General features: G+C 47.9%; 1 long non-coding RNA gene across 1 annotated transcript in view; it reads left to right on the forward strand.

Annotated features, from left to right (window-relative positions):
* Positions 1–13,456: 13,456 nt before the first annotated feature.
* Positions 13,457–20,001, forward strand: part of LOC144824407 (uncharacterized) — a 33,158-nt gene continuing 26,613 nt past the window's right edge. The window contains exon 1 of the long non-coding RNA XR_013608933.1: positions 13,457–13,594. This is a non-coding gene — a long non-coding RNA (uncharacterized LOC144824407). The remainder of the gene's footprint in view (positions 13,595–20,001) is intronic.

Here is a 20,001-nt window from a genome sequence, read left to right on the forward strand (position 1 = left end):
AGTTTCTACCACAAGGGTGCTGGCAGCATGTCTAGGTTAGTAGGGAAGGCACAGAAGAGGGTTGATGATTCTGAATAGTAGTGGAGAGAGGAGTCTGTCAAAGTTTGCAGTGTCACTGAAAGTTTTGTTACAGAGGGAAAGTGGGTGGAAGAGTTGATTAAAGAACGGGATTTTGAAGACTAGCTGCACGGGAAACATCCTTTACAACGCGGTGTTTACACCGCGCGACCTTTATGACGCAGCCATTACAACGCAAGTCATTACTACGACTTGCGCTGGATGGCGCTCTTGCTTAAGGAATAGTTTGATTTTCTATTCCAACACCTTCCCTACTGTTACGTGGGCTGGAGTTGGAATAGAAAACTAAATTAATCCTCAATCCAGCGCCCTCCAACGCAAGCCGTTGTAACGACTTGCGTTGTGAAAACCACGTTGTAAAGTACCGCGATCAAAATGATCGCATTGTACTGACGTACATCCAGCTGCATCCAGCTGCACTTCAGCACAACAATGTCACAAGGGAAGACAGACTAGAGAAAGGAGAGCAGGAGTGGATGATTCTGTGACTATGAACCCAACAGTTCACAGAAGGTCGGAAGAAGAGTGGCGCAGTGAGCCACAACTCCAAGACTGGATACGAGGCAGACAGGAACAAACATGCAGAGGAGCGGCCATGATGGTTAGTTATTTAGTTAGTTATAACTTTATTCGATTTTCTTTAAAATCATAATAGTACATAAAATATGCATCATACAATGTAAAATATCGGTATCCTAAATCTCCCAACATTCAACACAATATATACATAAAATCCACTTATAGATAAAAACACATAGAATAAAAACGGATTATCTCATCAATTAAAAGAGCAACTGTCCTGTAAAAACCAGCCGTCTATGATTCATTTTCAGCTGCCATCAACAACTCCTGATAAAAAAAACAGGCTAAATGATATCAGATAGTGGGTGTTTTTAACTTCTGGAGAAAGTAAAAAGGTGGCCGCACTTGAATAAATTTTTTTTTTTTAATTCAAGTCATTTTTATTGAAATGAAAAAAAAATATATATATGCATTGAAATACACACAAGAAATAGCTAATACATGAAAGAGAGAATAAAAGAAGTAAATCAAGCAAAACAATATAATACAAAAAAATATGAAGTAAAAGGGGTCCGACTCAATGTAGTACATACAAATTAGTTGATATATACAGATTTTCATACTCAAGCACCTGTTGGTAACACTCAGTTTCAACATTAAAACCGGCTAATGTGTGTATGGCAGTGTAAGGAACTAGTCATTACCAAGCATCACAGATTATTACAGATTATTAAAATTATTGTAAGCGGCATGTTTACAAGTAATGCGGTTAGGACAGTGGAGTCACTATGAGGATACATACAAGACTGTAAGAGTAGGAGGTCACGGGGGATCAAATGAGAGTGACGAAGCGTCTAGGGATTTCCAAAGTTTCTTATGGGATATACGCCATGCAGAGGAATGCAACGCCGGGTTGTCAGCCACTCTTGCCAAATTTTAAAGGACACCTCTTTAGCGTTCTTCCATTTACATAATATGAATTTGCAAGCTAAGGGGAGCAAGAGATCCAGCAGCTGACGGTCGTTATCGTTAACTAGTTTCGGATCAAGTACGCCTAAGATGATGTATGAGAATTCCCTAGGAGGTTTGAATTTAAAAATGAACAGAAGAGGTGGGACTAAATTGTGGCGCAGCTGATTAAATCTAGGACATATCGTAACAAAATGGAAAGTGTCAGGGAGGGGATCCACAAGATAATGTAGAAGGAAGAACTCACAAACCCTTTGATGCCACAACCACATGTATAATAATTCACACTATTTAGAGGAAATGAGATAAAAAAACAATTAAAATGGTATATAGAAAATTGTACAATTTATTCAAAAGATTATACATTCATAAAAAATTATTTCTGTGCCAATTAAAACAATTAAAAATGTGTCAATCCACATGAAAAACAGTTAAAATAATTTAGCAGGTAGGATCAGTTCTGGCCCCCTTCTTAAAACTGGTGCTGTGATGGAGCTTTCTCAGCTAGTAGCCATCTTCCCTCTCACGGCCACATTGAGGTGCGGTGTGAGCAAGGTAGTCCATAGATCCACCTCAGACTTGAACAAATCCCCCGGAATACCATCTGGGCCCGGGGCCTTCCCCTGGGGAATGGCTCGGATGACTTTCTTAACCTCCATCCAATGAAAGGGCAAGCTTGGCTCCCCCTCAGCCTCTCTTCCCAACACCTGGGGCAGGATCACTGCTCTCTTCCAAGTGATAGATAACCCCAAAGTGCTCCCGGCACTCCTGGGGGGGAAAGATCAAGGGCTGAGTACAGAACTGATCCATGGCAAAGATGGGGTGGCTCACGATCCGCCAAAACTCAGCAGAATCTCTTGTGGCACACGCTTCCATCAACTTATCCCATAGTTCTAAGTTAAAGAATGTCTTCCTATTGCTAAGCGCCACCCGATAGCAAGCTCTAGCCTGCTTAATCCCCCTCCCCCCTCCGCCCTGGTCTCTGGGCGTTCTGTGTAAAGCAGACATTAGGGCTCTGTGGGCCGTACTACAATCCTGGTCCAACCACCTACAAGGTGGTGCAGAGTGAATTGCAGATGGTACGACCAGGGCGGTCCTTATACTCCCAGTTGTATTGTCAAACGCCTTCAAAATATTAGAGACAGAAGCCTCTTTATCTAGGCAAGTATTGAAATCCGACCTACGAGTGGAAATCAGGGCCCTTAAGAAATTCTCTGGAACCCCCTTGGCCCACTTAAGCCTGTGCCCTTGACAAACCGGGCAACTGGTTCTCGATACCGGGCTAGCGTCCTATCCTTGGCACCATACCAGCTGAAGTGCCCCAAAAGAGGATTATGATCACTCAGGGAATGCATGACGGTTTTAAACTCAATCAGAAGTTAAAAAACAAGAAGAAACTAATATATAGTCAATAATAGAGGAGGCTGTCCCGTATTCCTTAAAGGTTGGGATATGCGTATCATTGGTAGCCTCCATTCGATTCAAAAGGTTCACACGGGAATTATCTAAATAAAGGGATTTAAACATATCCCCAGTGGGCGAATGCTCCAAGTGGATCTGATCCCATTCACCACGTCCTCGTCTTTGGAGGTGTCCCCGAAGGAAAAAAAAGTCTCCACACAGGTGTAAGTTAAAATCACCCGTCAGGAGAGTTAGAGTAAAACCCAAATACTGAGTGGACATATTGATAAGAAACTGATTAAGCTCATGAACCACTAGGGGATATATGATAATTAAAAATTTGCAAACATTCGTGACAAGAATTTTCAATTCTATTAAGGACACGGAGGCGAGGATTATGCTTTCTCGATTTCTTTACTACAAACAGCAGCCAATAGGAACACAGTAAAGAAATGAAAAACTACAGCTCCCATGAGCACTTAGGTAACCATAGAGAACATATCCCTATATAAAGAACCATAGAGGGCAAGACTTCCTCTTTCTTTGGTCAGTAAAGGAAACAAATAAGTCAATGAAAAGTCAATTCACGTGGAACCGAAGAACAGCCTGGAGGAAACATCCGTAGGCAACAGGAGAACGATCATCAGGCGACCTTCCAAGGAACCAAGGAGCAGACGACTGGAGTAGGCAGAACTCCACAGGGCCAGAATCCAAAACGGAACCAAGGCAGGAGAAAACTGAAGGATCTCACTTCTGGTCAGAACCTAAAAGAAAACCAGAGCCGTAATACACCATCCCAGTACCATAAGGTTAAATACAAAGGGTAGGGAAACAGTGCAAGAAAACATGTCACAATGCCATAGCAATGAGAAAAATACATGATACATGCAGTAAATTACATTTGGGTGGGATAATCCTCGCCTCCGTGTCCTTAATAGAATTGAAAATTCTTGTCACGAATGTTTGCAAATTTTTAATTCTATGGCAGGACAGGAGGCTCAGATTATGCTTGTTCAAAGCTGGTTCACCACCACAGAAGCAACATCCACAATGGGTTTGAAATAATACGTTTTAAACACAGTATCGGAAGACCAATCAGCGGCCTTCATAATGTCCGTCAAACTCACACCAACAGTAAAAGCCTTAGAGGCCATGGCACCCCGAGCGGAATGAGCTCCGAAAATGGAGACATCAATTCCAGCCTCAGACATAAGCCAACGTACCCAACGGGCCAGGGTAGCCGGCGCCACAGGCTTAAAAGGCTTCTGCAAAGCAATCAGCAACTGACCAGATAAATCTGTGCGAAAAGGAGCAGTACTTACCTCATAATCCTTTATGCATTGGACCACACATAACTGTGGGTTCTGAGGAAAAGCAGGATATGTCACAGAAGACATGTTACTCTTGGTGCGCCGAGAAACTGTAAAAGTGACCCCGTCCGGAGAAAACGAACGCCCCGCGAGGTCCAACGCTCGCACATCCGAAATGCGTTTACAAGACACCAAACAAAGTAGCATCGTCAGCTTCGTTGAAAGTTGTTTACGAGACAAGGAAGTGTTGGGAGGCCAAGCCTCCAGAAAACGTAAGACAATGGAGACATCCCAAAGGGCCACATACTTTGGACAAGGCGGTTTTACCAGCCGAATGCCACGAAGTAATTTAGAAATCAAGGGATGCTCTCCAATAGGCTTCCCGTCAACAAAATCGTGGCCCGCAGAAACAGCGGAGCAATAAGAATTAACTGTCCTATAAGCAGAACCAGAAGACGCTATGGAGGCAAGAAAATTAACTACTAAAGTAACATCCGCTGAAGCGGGATCCAAGTTGCGTTCAGAACACCAACCACTCCATCGTCGCCAAGCTGATGCATAACCCTTTTGCGTGTTGGGGGCCCAAGCCGCACCGATAAATCGTGTAGCGTCTCCAGATAAGCCAGGGACTTTCCAGCGTTCCCCGAAAGGCGCCACGCAACCAGCCGGAGCTGACCCGACAGAACCAGAGGATACGGGTGGAGAAGAGGATCTAACAATAAGTTCCACTTCTGTGGAAGCAGGAACGGCGTCGAGCAACTCATCTCCAGAAGATCCGGAAACCACGCCTGAGCCCTCCAAAGAGGAGCTATCAGAATGATCTCCGACTGGAAGTGCTTTGTTCGTGCCAAGACTCGCGGAATCATCGCGAATGGGGGAAACGCATAGCAAAGTTGAAGGAGCCAAGTCTGGAGAAAGGCATCCGTGGCCAGAGCCTCCGGATCCGGACGCCAGCTGTAAAACCTGGTCAACTGGGCATTGAGGCGAGAGGCGAAAAGATCGATCCAAGGCCGACCCCAGAGGCGAGACAGGTGCCGAAAGACACGGGGATGAAGCCGCCAATCGCTGAAATCCTGCAGATGGCGAGAGTTCCAATCGGCCACCTGATTCTGGCGACCCGGGAGATACTCTGCAATAAGAGTGATCTTCCTCTGAAGGCAGAAGTGCCAGAAGTCCTTCGCAATCTCGGCCAAGAGCTTCGACCTCGTCCCTCCTAATTTGTTCACATATCTCACCGCAGAGATGTTGTCCATGCGGAGCAGTATGCAACAGCTGGTCGCCTGAGGAGCAAGGCTGCGGATCGCAAAAGATCCCGCCAGGAGCTCCAGACAATTGATGTGAAGACTCAGTTCGTCCTGAGACCAACGGCCGCCCGTTGTCACAGACCCGCACCGGGCTCCCCAGCCCCAAAGACTCGCATCCGACTCCAGCACCACATCCGGAGTTGAGCCGAACAGGGCTTTCCCGTTCCAAGCCTCCATGTGGTTGAGCCACCACATCATCTCGGACTTCGCTTCTGGTGACAAAGGAACAAGATCGGAATAGCGAAGACCCTTCTGCAAGTGTCAGATCTTGAGACGTTGCAGGGCCCGATAATGCAAGGGACCCGGAAAGATCGCTTGAATGGATGAAGCCAACAGTCCGACAATCCGAGCGATCGATCGTAAGGAGACACTCTGTTTGGACAACAGTAACGTCAACTCTCTCTTGATAGACCTGACTTTCTGGGAGGGCAAGAGCAGTTGACAAGAGACCGAGTCGACTAGGAAACCCAGAAACTCGATCGACTGAGAGGGATGTAAAAGAGACTTTTGAGGATTCACTAGAAACCCTAGAGACTGCAACAGTTCGACCGTCCATGCCAAATGGGTCTGCAGTTGGACAGGACACTGAGCCATCAACAAAATGTCGTCTAGATATACGATCAGACGCACCCCGCGCACCCTCAGCGATTCCATGACAGGTCTCAGGAGCTTCGTGAAGCACCACGCAGCGGACGAGAGACCGAACGGGAGAACCGTGTACTCGAACCACGTCCCTAACCATTGGAATTGAAGGAAACGGCGATGAGGCGGGAAGATGGGGATGGACAAGTAAGCGTCCTTCAAATCTAGGCGAACCATCCAGTCGCCCTTGCGAAGGAGATCCCTGAGAAGATGGATGCCCTCCATCTTGAAGTGGCGATAGACCACTCCGTTGTTGAACTCTTTGAGGTTGAGCACCAGGCGAGAACCTCCCCCCTTTTTCTCCACCAGGAACACATTGCTGACGAAGCCCTGCGGGTGCAGAGAAGTCCGCACAATGGCCCTCTTTGTCAGAAGGGACTCGATTTCCGTGGAGATGACGGCCTGATCTCGTTGGGAAAAAACAAGGGGAGAAGGGGTGAGAGGTTGATGGGGAGGATGGTAAAACTCTATGTGATAACCTTGAACAGTCTGTAACACCCAAGCATCGCTGGAGATTGTACGCCAATTGGGGAGGAAATATTGCACCCTTCCCCCCAGGACAACTGAATCGTAAGGAATTAGGCTCACCTGTGTTTGCGAAATCTTGACGTCCTCCCTGTTGTCCGCCATAACCGCCTTTAGAGGCCTGCCCACGGCCTTTGCGGGAGGGGTAGAAATTGCCTTTGGAACCAGAATAGGAAGACTGCTGACCTCTACCTTGTTGGGACTGAGTGCCACGTTGTTGGCCTGAACCACGGCCGAACGAACGTCCCTGGGAGCGTCCGGCCCTGCCAAAAACCGGGCGGAACGCCCTGCGTAGCTGAGATTGCGCCTTATCCAGGCCACTAAATGTAGAGACGAACTTCGTCAGCTCCTTAAGGAACGGTTGACCAAACAAAAGACCCTGGGCAAGGGGCCCAGATTCCGAAGAAGCCAGTTCAGTTAAACGTGGGTCCATTTTAAGAAGAATGGAACGACGACGCTCCGTTGAAAGGGCACAATTCGCATTGCCCAACTGGCAAATAGCCCGTTGGGCCCAACCAATCAGCTCATCCGGGTCGATGCCAGAAGCAGACCCTTGTGCTTGGTACCCTAAGTCCAGTATCTTAGTGAGCGGACCAAGGAGATCTAACAATTTATCCTGGCATAGACGCCAGAGCCTATCAATGCCCTTCTTGGGATCAACTTCCGAAGGTAGGTAAGGATGGTGGGATCCACCTCAGGAGTCTCAGCGAGTTTGTCTGCCAAATCCGGGCGAGGACATTCGAACCGCAGACGAGAACGCACCTCCTGGTCAAAGGAGTCACGAATATGGGCTTGGACGTACTCTGCGACTTCAGGAGCAGGGAGCCAAGACTTCGAACTAGGGTGGATTATGTCAGTAGGCTCAAAGGTAAGCACCGGAGGATGCGCCGATGCGTCAACAAAATGCTCCTTCCTCGATTTCTTAGCAGGAGGAGCAGAGGGACCAGAAGAGGAGGATGAGGAAGAGGCCTCATCAGTATCTGGGGCAGAGGGCATAGCCCTTTTAGAACTCTTGGAGCTTGACAAAGATTTGGCCAATTTAACAAAGTCTGATGAGTGTGGATTTCTAGGGGACTTAGAAGAGCGCTTAGCGGACGCAGAAGAAGGAATCCAGCCCTGTTCCTGCGCATAATCCGTCAGGTGACGCTTCAATGGCCCAATGGCACGGACTAGCGCAGTAGTAACAGAATGTTGCACCCCTTGATCAAGTGCATCGACCAAATTGTATTCAAAGGAGTCCTCAGGCTCCGCGTCGTAAGAATAAGAGTCAGCTTCCTCATAACCAGCCATGATAACCAATGCGAGACTGAAAAAGGATAGCCAAACAAGAAGCCCACACGGAAAAAGGGAACAGGACACAGAAGTGACCCAGTCAGGGGGAGTGACAACCCCTCTGCAAGCCAACAATGGAGAGCTACACACTCCCCACGCAAAGAAGTTGAAAGTGGAGGGACAGGCTTGCAGAAAGCCACTCTAGGCAAAAGCCTCTACAAATTATCCAACCCCAACTCGATTTAAGCAAGGGTGTCAAGCGGGGAGCACAGCGGCAGGCAGTGGGCACAGGCTGAGAATAACGCCGCCTCAAGCATGTCAGGGAATCCGTGAGGTACACGGAAAAGTAAACAAATGGGCCGTCGCGCATGCGCAGACGCCCGCCTGCCGGCAAATGCGGAAATAGAGCAGCGCGCGACTGAAACGCGCGACCGCTCTTGTCCCCAGTCCCACTCCACCAGCAACGAGGGCTCCAAAGCGCCCGAGTCTAAAGACAGGCAACCCCGCGCTCCCAAACAAAGACGGCGAACAGGCAAGCCGAGAGAAACACAGCGCAACGAGCGCAGCAGCGGCAATGCGGACGCCGAAGACAGCGAAAGTACACCACGCTGCAAGCAGGCAAGCTAAATGTGCGCGCACAAGCCAAATACAAAGCATGTAATGCTATAAGCACATGAATGTAAGATAACAAAGGTAAAATGACTTAACTGGCTGCGAAGCAGCAAAGAAAGAGGAAGTCTTGCCCTCTATGGTTCTTTATATAGGGATATGTTCTCTATGGTTACCTAAGTGCTCATGGGAGCTGTAGTTTTTCGTTTCTTTACTGTGTTCCTATTGGCTGCTGTTTGTAGTAAAGAAATCGAGAAAGCATAATCTGAGCCTCCTGTCCTGCCACAGAATTAACAACAGTGACTCAGACGGACAATAGAGGACGCGAATGCCGACTGATAAGAAGGCAGAATTTATAAAACAGAACTGAAAGGATAAACAAAGTATCACCACCAATACCTGAACGTCTTCAAATACAAGTCCAATCAAAATAATCCAACATATCCAAGTGAAGGCAGTTCAAAAGAAATTAATAATATCTCCTCGCACTTCGTTCTGTCACTAGGCAGAGATATGTGTTCCTGACGAGACCACCCCCTAATAAGGGTGTTCGAAACGCGTAGACCAGTCTTTTGCGACTTTAGGAGTTCTCAAAGAATGTACTAAATGCTTTAAAAACCAGAACACACTCCAAGGTCGCCTCTGATTAAAAAGTATCAATCATTGTCAGAACGATTGATAAAAATGTATATTGTGTAAATAATAAGTATGAGTGGCTCTAGTGAGTCTGGGTGAGAATGTGTGTATGGAAGGTGTGAAAGGAGATTGCTAATGTATATGTCCTACTTTATCATGTATATGTTATATTCAACAAATTGATTAATCCTTGTACTTGATGTGGTGATGTGATATAAATTTAAAAATTGTGTTCTTTTTGAAAAAAATTACAAACATAAAGATTTAATTTCAGACAGAAAAAGGAGTCTTGTCAATATGGTGTTTTGTTTCACTATGTTATGATGATTTACCCCAGAGTAAGTTTGCAGTACTGGTAGTTTGTTTTGTTACCCAGCTTAGTGAGGCTTGACCTTACTGCATGAGCCCAAACCCTTATCTTGGTTTCATAGAATTAACAACAAGCATCCTTAGGTGATCAGGAAATGCCAAGCTGGAGTGTGGGCGTCCACAGTTTCTGTTTTACAGTTGTGCTCTACTTGCACAACGAATGAGGGCAAACTGCTTATGGAAAACTAAGGAGCCAATGTCCGCTGATGTCAAGAACCAGCCCCCTCTAGACCCGCCCACCAGGAAGCCCCTCCCCTCAAGGAACAGCCAGAAAGTGGGAGCAGCAGGGGCGTAACACAGGCCCCCGCAGCCCCCGCGTTGCGGGGGGGCCTCGTGCTCCAGGGGGCCCCCTCACTTCATAACCAAGAAGATTTAAAACACGCCCGGCCACGCCTCTTGATAAATTAATTGGTGCACTGCACACTGGCACTGCACACGACCAGGGGCGTAACACAGGCCCCCGCGCTCTAGTCTGAAGCGGGGGGCCCTGGCCTCCAGGGGGCCCCTCAGCGAGCCAGCAAACAAGCCTCTCCAAGTCTTCTTGGTTGCGCATGCGCACCCCCGGGCCCCAGCCGGGCCTCTTCATAATAAAATAGTGAGCGGTTGCGCGCAGTTGTCTCTGTAGGCACGTCTGCACGTTCTGCAGGGTGGGCCGGGCATTCTGGTGGGGGCCTTGTGACCATTGAGCAGCTCAATTAAAAGTGCGTGTGCAGCGCGACTTGTGAGGCATCCCAGGACCCGGCCAGCCAGAGACTCCGTACTGAGAAGGACTATCACTGTGCGGTCGGCGGGCATAATTTAGCCTTGCACAGGTGCCTACTCCAAAGAAGTTTGCCGACTTTCAGACTGATGTTACACGTAAGTTGGTTTTCGAGATTCAATTAATGGACTGCGTTTGGAAACAAGTAGCTGAGCAACAAAGACAGTCTGAAATGTCAGGTAATCCTTCTGGGCTTTCTGTGCCTATATATTGCCCAGTACATCAGGTTACACACTTCCTCTTGCCTTGTGCATTGCACCGAATACTGGGAAAGGGTGAGAAGTTTTCTACTAAAACGTTCGCATTAAAATAAAATCAAGCGAACCTGGCAAATTATAGCCGTTAAAAAAAAAAAAAAGATTTGTGTTTTGTGTTTTAACAGATAGTTTAAACAGATAATTGCAGTCTCTTAGCATGTCAGGGCAGGGCCTGGGGTCTGAGGGATGAGGGTCTGAGTCCAGTGAGGGGCGGGGCCTGGGGTCTGAGGGATGAGGGTCTGAGTCCAGTGAGGGTCAGGGCGGGGCTAGGCCTGCGGTCTGAGGGATGAGAGGTCTGTGTCCAGTGAGGGTTAGGGTGGGGCTAGGCCTGGGGTCTGAGGGATGAGGGTCTGAGTCCAGTGAGGGTCAGGGTGGGGCCTGAGGGATGAGGGTCTGAGTCCAGTGAGGGTCAGGGTGGGGCCTGAGGGATGAGGGCTCTGAGTCCAGTGAGGGTCAGGGCGGGGCCTGGGGTCTGAGGGATGAGGGTCTGAGTCCAGTGAGGGTCAGGGCGGGGCCTGGGGTCTGAGGGATGAGGGCTCTGAGTCCAGTGAGGGTCAGGGCGGGGCCTGGGGTCTGAGGGATGAGGGTCTGAGTCCAGTGAGGGTCAGGGTGGGGCCTGAGGGATGAGGGTCTGAGTCCAGTGAGGGTCAGGGTGGGGCCTGAGGGATGAGGGCTCTGAGTCCAGTGAGGGTCAGGGCGGGGCTAGGCCGGGGGTCTGGCTGAGGGATGAGGGCTCTGAGTCCAGTGAGGGTCAGGGCGGGGCTAGGCCGGGGTCTGGCTGAGGGATGAGGGCTCTGAGTCCAGTGAGGGTCAGGGCGGGGCTTGGGGTCTGGATGAGGGGTCTGAGTCCAGTGATGGTCAGGGCGGGGCCTGGGGTCTGAGGGATGAGGGTCTGAGTCCAGTGAGGGTCAGGGTGGGGCTAGGCCGGGGGTCTGGCTGAGGGATAAGAGGTCGGAGTCCAGTGAGGGTCAGGGCAGGGCTTGGGGTCCGAGTCCAGTGAGCGTCAGGGCGGGGGTCGGGGTCTGGCTGAGAGATGAGGGTCCGAGTCCAGTGAGGGTCAGGGCGGGGCTTGGGGTCTGGATGAGGGGTCTGAGTCCAGTGATGGTCAGGGCGGGGCTAGGCCTGGGGTCTGAGGGATGAGAGGTCTGAGTCCAGTGAGGGTCAGGGTGGGGCTAGGCCGGGGGTCTGGCTGAGGGATCTGAGTCCAGTGAGGGTCAGGGTGGGGCCTGAGGGATGAGGGCTCTGAGTCCAGTGAGGGTCAGGGCGGGGCTAGGCCTGGGGTCTGAGGGATGAGAGGTCTGAGTCCAGTGAGGGTCAGGGTGGGGCTAGGCCGGGGGTCTGGCTGAGGGATGAGAGGTCTGAGTCCAGTGAGGGTCAGGGCGGGGCTTGGGGTCCGAGTCCAGTGAGGGTCAGGGCGGGGGTCGGGGTCTGGCTGAGAGATGAGGGTCCGAGTCCAGTGAGGGTCAGGGCGGGACGTTCGGTCTGGCTGATGGATGAGGGGTCTGAGTCCAGTGAGGGTCAGGGCGGGGCTAGGCCCTGGGGTCTGGCTGAGGGATCTGAGTCCAGTGAGGGTCAGGGCGGGGCTAGGCCTGGGGTCTGGCTGATGGATGAGGGTCTGAGTCCACTGAGGGTCAGGGCGGGGCTTGGGGTCCGGAGTGTGGGGGGCCCCCTCCATGTACATTGCAGGGGGGCCCCCTCAAGTATCGTTACGCCACTGGGGAGCAGCAATGTGAGGTCACCGGCATGATGGAGCGCGTGTGCTCAGACCAAAGATGCCAGCGTTCTCTGCAGCTATTCCAGTGTGTGTTGTACTGTAATTGCATTTATATAGCGCTTACTACCCCTGACGAGGTGTCGAAGCGCTTTGACAGCCACGAGGGCTCTGGACAGCCTCACAGACGTGTAATGAAAATGTAACTTTAAGAAAGACGGTGGCCGGTGCAGATACTGTAGTGCCACGAGACCGAGCAGAGAGTATTGGGCACGGCTGTGTCAAAGTCTGTAGCAGAGCAGGAGGGTGAGAAAGGGTGTTAGTGTCCGGAGTAAAACAACTGCATATCATGTTCAACGTTTAAATAAAATGTAATGCTTGCAAAGAAAATCTCGGTAAGATTAAAACGGGTGCCCATTTTCAAATGCATAAATAACTTAATAACGTATTTAACCTTTAACACAAAACTTACATTTCAAATCTCAAATGTTTAGTAAACGTTTTTAAAAAATGTCACATTTTACAACTGTCAGCTTTTAAAATAGTTATGCTTAGCTACCTTGAATTGGTCTTTAAGATGTTATTAATGTAATTTAGGAATCCCATTTTAAAAGGATAGAGCCATCCAGGTGGAAGCAGATTTCCCAGAAAGAGGTTCTTGTTTAGCAGTCTGAGGGCTGCCAAGCAAACCTGTCTAGGGGACATCTGTTCGACCTAATTAAGGAACAGCCAGCATATCTTTTGATTTGCTCGCCTTGAGAAATAAAATGTTTTCCTGCAACACCGACTGTGTTATCAAAAGAGAAACTACAAGTCCCAGAATGCATAGAGCTCTTCTGTAAAATTACCAGTGTGTTAGGGGTGGCTGAACGTGTTCGGTGTGGGAGAAGGTGCAGAGAGACCGAGATAGCCAGGGCCCCCTATCTGCCTAGAATCTCTTCAAACACCCCCCCCCCCCCCGTTTCTCATTCGGACTCTCCCCCGAGTGTTTTTCTGGTAGTTAAGTCGTTTTATTATTTTGTTCCCAGGTGAGGGTCCTGATGGAGCGAAGGGGGCGTGGCTGATTGGGCTTACCTTTCACCCCCTGCTCCCTATAACACGCCCCCGAGGCCGGGGCCACCGTTGACATCTTGACGGACGAGTCACCGCGGAGGAGTGAGTTGGTGGTGCGGCCTTCTTTGCCTGCACGAGGCTGACGCGCCTCTTATAGGTGTAACTTGCGTTACAAGGTTAGTTGTTGTAATGATTACATTTCAATCGATCTTGTAGGCAGCGCAGTAAATCTTAGGCCTGTGGCGCTTGAAATCCGAATAGCTTATTGGTGAAAGAAGAGGTCCGCTTTCCTCATTTCTAAAATAGTTTAACTGTCGTCGTCAAATGTGTGTTTCCCTTCCCCTCCCCCCCCAACATTTGTGTGTTTTTTTCCCAAGGTTTAGTGTTTTAGTTTCATGCAAGTTAACTGAAAAAGGCGCTTCTAACTATGGGATTTAAGGTTTGGAGTTTCCTGTTGGATGTGTGGCACAGTATATATGTCGCAAATGTACACACGATGCATTCTGGGAAACGTAGTCTTTCATGACAGCTACCATTTCCACATTGAACGAGAAAGTGTTTTGGATCGCGTGTCGTATTGGAGCATTTATAGAGCAGTCAAATACACCGTTTGGGCAGGCGTCTTCAAACTTCTTAAGGTTGTGACCCCTTCCCCCCCCCCCCCACCCCACACACACACCCGTGTTAAAATAAATAAATATATCGGGCCCCTCTTAATAATCTACAATTCTGTTAAATTGGCAATGGTTAAATAGGTCTAAACTTAAACACTGCAGTTAATCTGTTACCCCTTTGACACATACTCCAAGTTAGGATAGAAATGGCAGATGTTAGTGAGATGGCCATTTACACATTGAGCCACTAAATTTTTTTTTATCACTTTAAACCAAGCATGATGCGTGATCTTGGTCAGAGCCCGGCACCCCCCCCCCCCCCCCCCCCCGTGGATCACTTGAGGCCCCCGGGGGCTCGCCCCTCGGTTTGCAGACCTCTGGTGGACGGTGTGTGGCTGGTTAGAAGGGTGTTTTTGAACCGGTGTGGGACATGATTTCATATCGTGCATGACGACCACAGGCCCCACGTCAGAAGCTTGTGTGGTTGAAAGCATGTCCTGCACGTGGGGGCCGTGGGGCTTCGGGTCCGGATGCGGCGCCCCCGGGTGGAAACTGGATAGACCCGGGTCAGACGAGAGCCCCGGTGGGTGGGGTGACACAGAACAATGTTTACAGGTTGTTTAATGCGACATAGAAACACCCATGTGATGGTCAAACACGACGAAATTCAGATCCGCGGCCAGGAAACGTGTTTTAATAATTAGGGTTATTAAAGGGTCGAGCGGAAACATCAGCATTTATGTTAAAAATATGTTGCCTAAGAAAACAAACTAAAGGGAGCTGGCAGCCAGGGATGTGAGTAAATCATGTTCAAGTTCCTCTCAGTAAAAGTTGTACATAAAATCGGGCGACGTGACCTAGTTAAAACTAATAACTTTTGTGTAAGTTAACTCAATTTGCGAGCTTTGTGGAAAGTGTGTTCACTATCATTTTCGAGTCTGAATTCTAGGCGCTGTAAATATAACACCGGGGTGACTTCAAGAGCCAAGGGTCGTGGGGTCCTGCGCCGAACGGGGCTCTGACTGGGGTGAGCTGCAGGAAGGGTCCGGGAGGGCCCGGGGCCCGACCCTCAGCTTCGCTCCCCCTGGGCCGGTCCCTGCAGGCTGAGGCGCGCGCGCTCGTGGCAGGGGTTATGGTCAAGGAGTGCGCGCGAACGCGCCATGGATCCGCAACAGAAACACGCACCGCTTTAGATGCGCTCTTATTAGCAGCTGTCCTAGTCTTCAGACAATTTTGGAGCACCCGCAACTGATATAACCACACTGATTAATTGCACCAATTGGGCAAAAATTGAGTGATCCACCTGTTTCAGTTAAGAAAACAGGACATTTTTACGCATACACCGTTTACATTCCGAATAAATATCACCGCTTTAAATGAGCCTGTATAGATAGATTCCTGGTTAACAGTAAGTGGAAAAGCAAAGCTTAATGCAATGTATGGGGAAATCTCTGGAAAATCCGTTTGTGTAAAAACATTCATTATTCGCCGACTTGGCCCTTTCAAAAAGCTTCCCTGGGAAGGCATTCAGCACCCTGCTCACCATTGCCTCTGTGGTTTGTAGCCGCCACTGCTTGCTTTCTGTTGACTGTCTTTGTGTTTTAAACTGTCCAGCTTGCGTTCGTCGTCTGGTGGAGCATACCCTATTCACTACAAACTTATACTTGCTTTCTTTAAACAGACCTTTACATTTTATTATTGTATTGTCATATTTGCTGTGCAAACAGAGGTCAAATGTCAGACCGCCTTCCAACAGTCTGTGTAAATGTAATTGCCATTTCAATTGAAACTGTTTGTAATGGCAGTGCGTTACCACACCAGGCATGCTCCGCTTTGCACTACTCTGCACCACTACACTACATCCCTTCCCTGTATGCGGCTCTACTCTACACTACCACTTACCTCTGCACACTGTGCCATTCTACAGCACTCCACTGTGCTTCTCTTGATCTATTCTGCAGAACTCTAATCTGCGACCTGCCCCTCTACAACACTCAGCCGTGCGGAACAGCAGCGACGCTGGAGCACAACACGGATAAAACACATCTGCAAAGCCAATAGCTCTTGCATAGTGGAAACCTATTGGCTTTACCAATGCTTGTTTTTGTCTCATCCTGTTCACCATTAAAACACAACTGGTCTTTTCAGATAAAAGGTCGAGCAGAGCACTGTTCGCTGCTTCTGACCCGGGCCCTTCCATTTCTCAGTCTGACCTTGGGTTTCGGACAGCACCTGAGGGCTCAATGCCTTGCGGGGACCAATCCTGATCTAGAAACTTCTGCATGCAACACTTTCCAATGTTATTTACCGTGCACGTCTTTATTTCAAAACACCAACCATCTGCACTAGATCATACACCCCCCTTAAAGATCACCCCTAACTCTTTTATACAACCACAAAAACTGGAGTGACGCCTGGAACGGTTATTTTAAACACACAATCCTGATCTCAGTGACCAACAATAACCAAGAATCACCACTAGCCTTGGGTTCCAGAGCAGAGTGCTGCCCGGTGTAAGGTGCTTCAGCGCCTCAAAGGGAGTAGCAACCGCTATGTAAAGGCAACTACAAGCGATCGTGTTACCAGATGGTAAGTCTAGCAGTGTGATGTGAGGCAGACGTGCAAACTGGTGAAGATTATCTACTTTGGTGGTAAACTGGTCAATATAAATTTTAAAGATCCTGAAACAAAAAAAGTTAAACTCCTATTCCAATGAGTATGATGAGAAACTGACCGATACAGCTGACCCGGGAGCCCCCAACTACTAAAACCGTGCATTTGAGGTGTCACACCCCTTCTGAATCCATGCCTCTGGCTCACCACGTGGCCTTGGTAGCTCTCCAGGGTCCTGAACAACACAACGCTCTTGAATCCCTGCCCTGGGAACATTTATTTTAGAAGTATTTTCACTGAGTGCACTCTTCTTCGTCTCTGCTACAGGAGCCTGGGTGGTAGGGTTCTCCTATCCTTGCATATCGGCAGGGCGCAATCTTTCTAGTCCTCGCCTTTTACAAATCATTTTATTAAATGATTGATATCCTCCTGTACTGACCAAGTCGCAAATAAAGGGTGCAAGACAATTTAATAAGCAGAGGAAAGCCAAGGGTCTAGCTTCACTCGAATCAGCTTACATCTCGAGCCACTAAAACATTTGGCATGAGTATTATGCAATAAATATAATGTAAATGTTTTTTTTTAATTTAGAATTTTAACATGCGGTACCTATTCACTTTAGTGCATCAGATTTATAACTACATAGACGACATTGAATAAGAGTGATACTTTATAGATCGATTTATGCCCCACCACCAAAAATGGCAAAGCCATTAGTGAACTAAAAGTGAAGTCAATTGTTAGGTAAACCCTAAACCAAGATTCTAAGGCTAAATTCTTATAGATGGAGCAACAATAATCTATTATACAGAGGTGCATGAACAGTGCACATCTGAAATAAAGTTTTTAAAAGTGCGCTCATGTGACGAAGGAAAAGACGCTTTGTGAAATAAAATATATTTGCCGTAGATCACACAATTTGTACAACCAGGATATTGTGTATTGATTCCAGGTTGTGTAGTGTCACATTTTGAGATTGAGGCAAAATGGTCATCTCGGTCGCTAATGTTTACATCAATGGTCGCTGTGGTGTCTTTCATTCTTGGCACTCAAGGGAAAACCGAGAGACAGATAGCTGGCCCAACTCGAGGCCTCCGAACCAAACTGCCAAGCCAAGAATCCATTCTGGGGGTGTCTTACTGTCTGAAGCTGTGACCTGGCCTGCCTTTGACCGCACCCTGAACCTCCAGTTTCCCGATACACCTGCTTCCAGCCTGGAGCAGGTCGGCTGCTCTGGTTTAAAACTGTGGTCGAAGGAGTCTCCTTTCAGAGGATAGCACTATCTGGCAAATGAATATTGGCACTTTCCACAGTTTTCACCTGTTCCTCAGACTATTGAATGGAAGTTCAAAAATGCACCCCCTGTATGCCCATGAGAACTGACCTGGACGTAAAACTTAAGTGTCTTTTTTTTTTTTTTTTTTTTTTTTTTTTAGCCTCTTACTTTCCATCCTCTGCAGCCTAATTATCTAAGGCATGTGCATGTTTGTATTACTCTCTATTATTGTATTTCTAATTGTGCAGCAACTCGTCATGTCCAAGATCACAACCTCTCCTTTAAAGTCTTACTCATGCGACCTAACCATGCCGACTCTCTAGAAGCCACTCTATTAATACAGCCAACTAACCCCTTCCCACTGCAGATCACACAGACCTGCTATTAACTTAATGCACCACAAGGAAACTGGAATAAATGTGTGGAATGGTTTCATTAAAAGCAGTAAACTAATCCCAATAACCAACAGTTTCAGCAATGCAGAAAACCACTATCGTTCAGTAAACACAAATTTATCCCTGAAGGTAAACGAATATGTATTATGAGGTCCTATCTACACACCAAACCATGGGTCATTCAGTTACAGTCATACGTTCTGATAATCTATAGTGAAAACTTCACAAACCAGTGGGTTGTCAACAAAAATTAAAAATTCAAATCAAATATATATATATGTAGTCATATGTATATATAAAATAATTTATTAAAAATCACAAGTTTAAAAACACATATTTCAACATACAATAAATCAATAAGCAAACATAATAAAAATGATGATCTGACAAAAACATACAATAATGCAGGAGAATTCACAACTAAAAAGACAATAGAATCTGTCTTATATACAGTTAATTTATACACAGTTGGTTCAACAAAGGTTAGGTGGTATTTCCTAATTCCCTCACGGGCGTTGACCACTTATAAATGTAACTTCTAATACAGCGTCGACGCGTTTCGGCGGTCTATAAATGATTTTGACCACCTTCCTCAGGACAATATTATGTTATTTCTCCTCTGGATCAGCATTACCCTTGTGTATGCACCAATATATCTAAACTGTTTTTAATCATAGGTGTCCTCTTCCTTCAATACCGTGGGACTTGTCTTTTAATTAAAAGGTGTTATTCCTTCTTTTAAGGGGTTGTGTTCTTATTTGGCCATCAATCCCCGATTCCTGAAACGAATCTTCCTTGTGTTTGTTGCTGGAAGAGTGGTATTGTTGTAATATCCACTGGGATTTAGGGCCTCTTCTTAACTTGAGGGTCCTCCCTTCACGGTTAAATCCCTTTACCGATCACTTGGGTTCTGGCAGCGGGTACCGACGACTTCTCACTTTTTTGTCGTGTACTGCGATTCCCCGTCAGCCTCGTCTTTTTCGTTTGATTAGATTGAGAAAACCACTATCGACAACCACCATAAGTTGGAGCAGCCCACAGCAATAAGTCATCCAGCAGCACAGGCTTGTCTTCTCTTCTGCCACGAGGGTCTTCACCACGGTTTTGCCCCCCTTGGTTGGGATCCTCCACAGGGAGGGGATTCAGGTATTACTGTACCTTGACGACCGGCTGATCTCTGCCTCTTCTTTCTCTAAGGGGACTCTTAATGTCTGGGGGGTGTGTGCGAGGTCCTGGACCATCATGGGTTCCTGATCAACCGCAAGAAGTCCCATCTGAATCCTACTTAGGACTTGGTGTTCATTGGGGGTCACCTGGACACGATCAATGGGCTGGTGTTTTTGCCTGCAGAGTGGAGGGCAACCTTGAGGAGGGACCTGGGTTGTCTCCTAGCCTTGGATTACACCCCAGTCCATCAGTGGCTGAGGGTGCAGGGTTTAGTGTTTGCGGCGATCAATGTGCTGCCCTGGGCTCATCTTCATCTGTACCTGTTGGTTAACCATCTCTTGTCCCATTGGGCTCCTTGTTCCACGGATTACGATCTGCCAGCGGTGGTGTCTCCTCGGATTCAGGTAGATTTGGGTTGGCGGATGGTGGACTCAAATCTCTCATAGGGTCTTCCCTTTCAGGTGTCCCTTTCCAGGGACACCTGGAAAGGGAAGGTGGTAACAACTGATGCCAGCCTG

Source organism: Lissotriton helveticus, chromosome 3_1 (assembly GCF_964261635.1).
Source record: "Lissotriton helveticus chromosome 3_1, aLisHel1.1, whole genome shotgun sequence".
NCBI lineage: Eukaryota > Metazoa > Chordata > Amphibia > Caudata > Salamandridae > Lissotriton > Lissotriton helveticus.